The sequence below is a fragment of the Drosophila grimshawi genome, unplaced genomic scaffold (genome assembly GCF_018153295.1).
Source record: "Drosophila grimshawi isolate 15287-2541.00 unplaced genomic scaffold, ASM1815329v1 contig_1006, whole genome shotgun sequence".
Lineage (NCBI taxonomy): Eukaryota > Metazoa > Arthropoda > Insecta > Diptera > Drosophilidae > Drosophila > Drosophila grimshawi.
The window spans coordinates 2,622,303-2,628,302 of NW_025062489.1; positions in this window are offsets into that span (position 1 = coordinate 2,622,303).

The window sequence follows — 6,000 nt, forward strand, 5'->3', positions numbered from 1 at the left end:
TTGATATCTAACGTTTGAATTCTAATTGATTTAATTATATATAAGGCCTTGAAATTAGTTATTCTGATATTGGTATTAATGCTATCCATTCAACACATTTCATATTCAAGCAGGGTATTACAACCAAGTAGCTTACGCCCAACCAGCTGACAAACATTTCGGTAGCAATTCACACATATTCAGCCTGAAAGCATATGTATGCAGGACTGATTATGTCCTGTTTATTATTCATATAATAGTTATAAGTATATTACAGTTTTCGACTTTGTAAAACAACGACTTATTTCCTCGACACACCGACAACTTTACAACTTTAGGTACTCGGGACTTTGACGACTTCTTATTGACGATCTTAACGAACTTGACTTTCTCGTTCGGCTGTTCCTTTACGACTCTCCTTCTCCCATTAATGCTAATGCTGCTGTTAGATCTGTTAACCAGCGTTGCCACCCAACAGCACTGTAATCCCACTATAACTACTCGTTACATGTATATATACATTTGTATTTATAGTGAATCTTCATCACACACTCGAATGCCTGCGGCAAACAAACACATTTGAACTGCTAGTATATGTAAAGCGAAGTTGATGTAAAGCAGGCATATCAAAGTTGCTTAATTGTTATAAGCTATACAGAGTCGGTTGCATCGATCACACAAACTACAATAGCTTTTATATCGCGTACTTTGCAGAGGTTGTCATATTTCGAATAGAAGCAGACCCTGCTTAAAGACCGAAGCATCCGGTTTTGTTAGCAACTAAACAATAAATAGTTGGGTAAATGCAATTGCCCTAATGCTGATTAGCGGGTAATTAGCTCTGCCTTTGTCCTGCATTAGTTCTAGGTGTTAGTGTGTACATATACACATATCCATTTATGCATTTGTATGTGTGCGAGTCTAGGTCATGAGCAAATGAAGCACTCACCTTGCAACGTGTACAATCTTACACCATTTTTTTTTTGCGCAACAAATTTGAGCACATTTTATTATTTGTTGAGCTTTTAACTTTAATTTAATTTTTAAATGCCTCTTTGTTTTATTTTAATGCTTAACGCTGACATTGTTATAGCTGTTGGCATCAGTATTGTAGCTGCTGCTGCTCATTGTTGTTGTCACCATGAGTGTTGATTAAATATGCATGAGATTGTGGGGCTGGCAACGGCAACAGCAACATATACGCGGAGGAAGAGGGAAGTGGGAAGGGGGATTGAAAAGCGCGCGGGAGGGAGCTAACTGGCAGTGCCAATAATTATGGCCATGATAATGACAATGACACCAACAATGGCCAATTATGTTGGTCAGAACTAAGCCACGTATCTACGTGCACCTGGTTCACTAATTAGAATAACCGCTAAAGCATTTTCAGGCATGCCGCAGGCCAGGAAAATCTTCAGGCCCAGTAAGCAATTCGAGCCGTCTTACAAACAGTTTCATGTTGACTTTTTTGGCCCCAACGCAAACATAAAATGTAATCGAATTCCAAACTTAAAGTTTTTTGTTTCTTTGACAGTTACTCATACGCAGTGTTGCAAAATTTAATTAAATAGGAACTTGCGCTGAAAGCCTCATCAGCATTTGTTATACGAGAAACTTCTGGCAATCATTTACTTTACTTATAGAAAAATAATTGAAGTTTTTACAGTCAACAAGGTAATTTAGAAAATTTGATACCCAAGCTCGAGATATCTTGAAAAGTTATTGCTTTCTATCCGTTCCGAAAGTGCATGCAAATTGAGAACTGACAAAATATAAGTGATTTTAATTAATTTACATATTTACACAAAATAAATAAGAATCCTTTAGTTAGTTGATCTGCGCTTGGGTTCGACAACTTGCTTTTCAAATTTGCTTATATTGCTGTTGATGCTGTTCATGAATATATATATGCAGGTGTTATGTTATATGTCGTATTTATTGTATTATAAAGGATTGCGTTGCTTGTGCTTATTGATAACGAAGTTGTACTTATGCTTAATTGCACTTCATTAATCGATGTTGATCAGACATCGATACTTTACTAATATCGCTATTCGATTACTTGCTCTCAATAGTATCGGGAGAATGGCAACAATGTTGCCAGATTGCATTGACCGCTTCTTGTTTGATTATCTCCTATACGAAATTTCGAGTATATGGGGTTGCAGATGCTTCCTTTGGCCTGTTACATACTTTTGTACAAAGCCATTATACCATTATACCATTTTTACACATTTTTAATGGGTTCAGGGTGTAGAAAGGGGACAAACAAGTATGCGCTCCTTTAACGCTACTAAAAAACCGTCAAAAATGAAGAGTCACTATCGCATTTAGTGACAAACAATCGTCATCGTAATCGTAATCGTAATTGCAATTGTTAATCGCAGTACAACAAACAGAGTCTTTGCCATGACGGCAAATTAAATTAGACGGCCTGGGAGTCACCGCAAACACAATAGTCGGTGAGTGTGGGCACATCATAAGGTTGAAGGCCCAAAACACGAAGCCCTCATCAGGCACTGATCAGAGATGTGAGCTGGGGCTTAACACGCCACTCGGAGGCACCGCAGCCAAAGGCATGACAATGCTTGTTGTTGTTGATGTTGCTGTTGCTGTTACTGTTGCTGCTGCTGTTGCTGCTGCTGTTGCTCTTGCTGTTGCCGGTGTGATTACGTAATTACGCTTGTAGTAAGTGTATACACTTGTTGTTGCTCTAAATGTTGCTTTTATTTGCACGCCATGATGCTGCAGATGCCTCATCGTCATTCGTCGCTCCTTCACTCCCCGTCTCCAACTTCATAAAGCAAATTAAAGAAATGCCAAACGGGCTTAGCATCTTAAGGCAGCTTATTCCATCTGCTGTCTGTCAGAGTGTGCGTGCAACACTGCGTGGGCGAGTGTGTGTGTGCTTATGTGCTGAAGCTGTGAAAATTATGACAATAGCTGCGGTTTTCCTTTGGGTTTCTGCCACCTGCGACTGACTGTTGATTGTGCCTTTGAATTTGGTTGCAGTTGTTGTTGTTGCTCATGTTGCTAACAAACAAAACGAAAATTGTTTATTTGCATATTTGGCAGTGGCTGCTGCAGATTAGCGTGAAGATTTAATGAAATTACATTTGCAAAAAACCAAAAACAAAAAAGCGACAAGCGTCGAAATAACTCACTGCAATTACGTTCATATGCAAAACACTTGACACTGTTTGCTAACAGCTTAAATGAAAGGCAACATGCAAAAAACAGTCACGACGACGACGACGACAATTTGGAGCATACTCACTTTTCATTGCACACGGCCAGCAAAAGCGGCAACATTTCTACAGGGTATGTATGTATATATGCAACACGTTTGTAGTAATTGAAACCCGCTCTGTAGCACCAGGTGAAAATGACTCGCATTTAGCTCTTCATGGAGTAGTGCGATATCCGTTTGTTAATCGAAATACTGAACAAGGACACGCCGAGAATTCTCGTACACTTTCATTCAGAGACATTCATTTGCATTCAAGGAAATGGTTCGGTTCGAATTTTGGTTTCAGTTTTAGAATTGGTTTGGGGCTCTTCTGCTTTGTCTGCTCCCTTTGTTGCCCCTCGCGTTGGCACTACTTATGGGTGGATACCTTCGGTATTACAGTAAATTGGTTTTGTGCAATGCCCGTCATGTAGTCTGTCTCTCTGTCCCTCTGTCCGATTGCGACACCCTTAAAGCTAGTGATTTAAAACTTGGAACATATACTTGTTTGTGTCCGCATCAGACTAAGTGTTAAAAGTAGAGTGCTATGTCGCTTAGAGGGCTAGGAAATCAATGAAAACGATATATTCACATATATCGAACAATTTCAGAGCTAGAGTCACAAAATGTGCTTGGTAGGCTGTTGGCGATATCCTTCAAAGAGCACGCCTACTTTCGCAGTTTTCAAACTAATATCACCATATTTGAAAGGTATATTACCGCCAGTTGCCGCCTTCAGGTATCGATAAACCAATTTTATGGCCGTCAGCTGGTTTTACATTGGTATCAGAGTATTTATTAGTCGGTACCGCTTGCATGCCCACTATTTATCCCACAATTTTTTTTAATTTCAATTTATGCACAAAAAATAAACATCGTGCATTCATTTGGTGTGTATGTATTATAAAATTAAGGAATGGTTTGCGTACTGGTTATGAAATCTGTCTTACTTGATATCGATATTAATGCAATACGAAGCATACTCAAATGCTTAACGTTCAAACTTTGTTTTATGTGTATTTAAATAAAATATGCTTGAACATGTGCCACAAAATAACTCAACTTCATTGAAAAAAGTCAAATAGTTAGCTTGCGACTCTAATAAAAAAGAATGAAAAATATAAGAAACATGGTGTGCTTCTTACGTAAGTGTGAAAATTTCATCAATTTAACTAGATTTAAAAAATTTCTCTTATCAAACGTGATGTTTAATGAGGACTAGCGCAGAAATTAATATTACAATTATATTGACTGCTTATTTCTGTATAATCAATCAATCATTTCTGTATTATCAATGCGTAGCGAGTATAAAAACTAAAGCCAAGTAATTCTTATATAGGCTGATATGCTTCTCAAACTAATTTCATATGCGTCTGCATTATTTTATTTATTTCCAATACACGTGTCTCCGCAGTCGCAAGAAAAAACTTGCCTTTTTTATTCTTGAATGTTTTTTACTTGGAGCAGCTCAGCCAGCCACAAAATTGTTAAGTGGGCGTGTGAAATTTTAAATATTGAATCTAAAATCGTTTATTCAATATAATCAGTCCTGTGATGGCCTTCACGCTCCGATACACAATCAGTGGCACAGTAACACGGCCGGCACACATGTAAGCCCCAGATGAATTTCAACCTGTGCGTGTGTGTGTGTGTGTATATGTGTGTTGTATATATATATGTGAAGTATGTGCAAACAGCTGTCGCGTGTCACCGGCTGCCATTCGCTCGAACGGAAACGGAAATTACGTGCACGATAGCTGTCTACAAAATGCGCCAGCGACAATTCATTGACGATGGACGGGCGCTGAAAAATCTGTGGAACAACATTATGAAGCAATAGTAATCAGGCCACGCTTGCCGCGCCTATTCCCTCCTCCTTGATTATCCCTCCGCACGCTCTAGTTGCGCTTTAATTAAATGGCAAAAGACGCGCCGCACATAATGAAACTCATTTATTATATATATATATATATATCTTTATGTATATACGTATGTATCTGAGTAAGTCTGTGTCTGAATTGTTCGTTTTGTTATTTTACAATGGCAATTGCTTAGTATCGCTCCTTTGGACACTGGTCTGCTTTGCACATAGGTGTGTTCCGAGAGTCTTCTCAAACGCATGTAAATCGCCAAAGGGTTGAGATAAGAGCCGTTTTCATCGTTTACAAATTTATGCGGCATACTTTTTGGGGCCGTCCATCATTGTATATGGTATACTAGGCGAAAGGAGCTCATTAAAAATTGTAAAAAGTATCAAAGTGGCTATGGCACCGTCAAACTTTCATACTTACAGCACGCATTTTAAAACCGATTCAAAAACGAACTTTGTCGAAAGCAGTTTGAGGTTCTCAACTTTATTTTTATAACATTTTTCTCCTTTTTTCTTTCTATGCCATTTATAATGTATTCCATGGGTAAATTACGATTTTCAGCACGCATCATAAAATATGAGAAGGAAAATTGTTTGTGATACCGATAAACTTATGCGTTGAAACTGCAAAGAAAGCATTTTCTAAAGCATTTGCAGATGTAACTGCTACCAAAGAGTAAATATTCTAATTTTCATTATTCGAGTAATTTACGAGCTCGTGTTTCCGCTGCACCACCTGGCCGTAACTGTAAATGTCACAAACGGCGAGTATAAAGCATGCTTACCCTTAAGCTCCAGCTAACCCTTTGCTGCAAACAATTTCGCCTTGCCGTAAACTATTACCTGAGCTCCAAGACCAGACGCTATAGGTGCAAACGGGACGTATGAGTAATTTGACAGTGCGCACAATTAATCTAGCCTC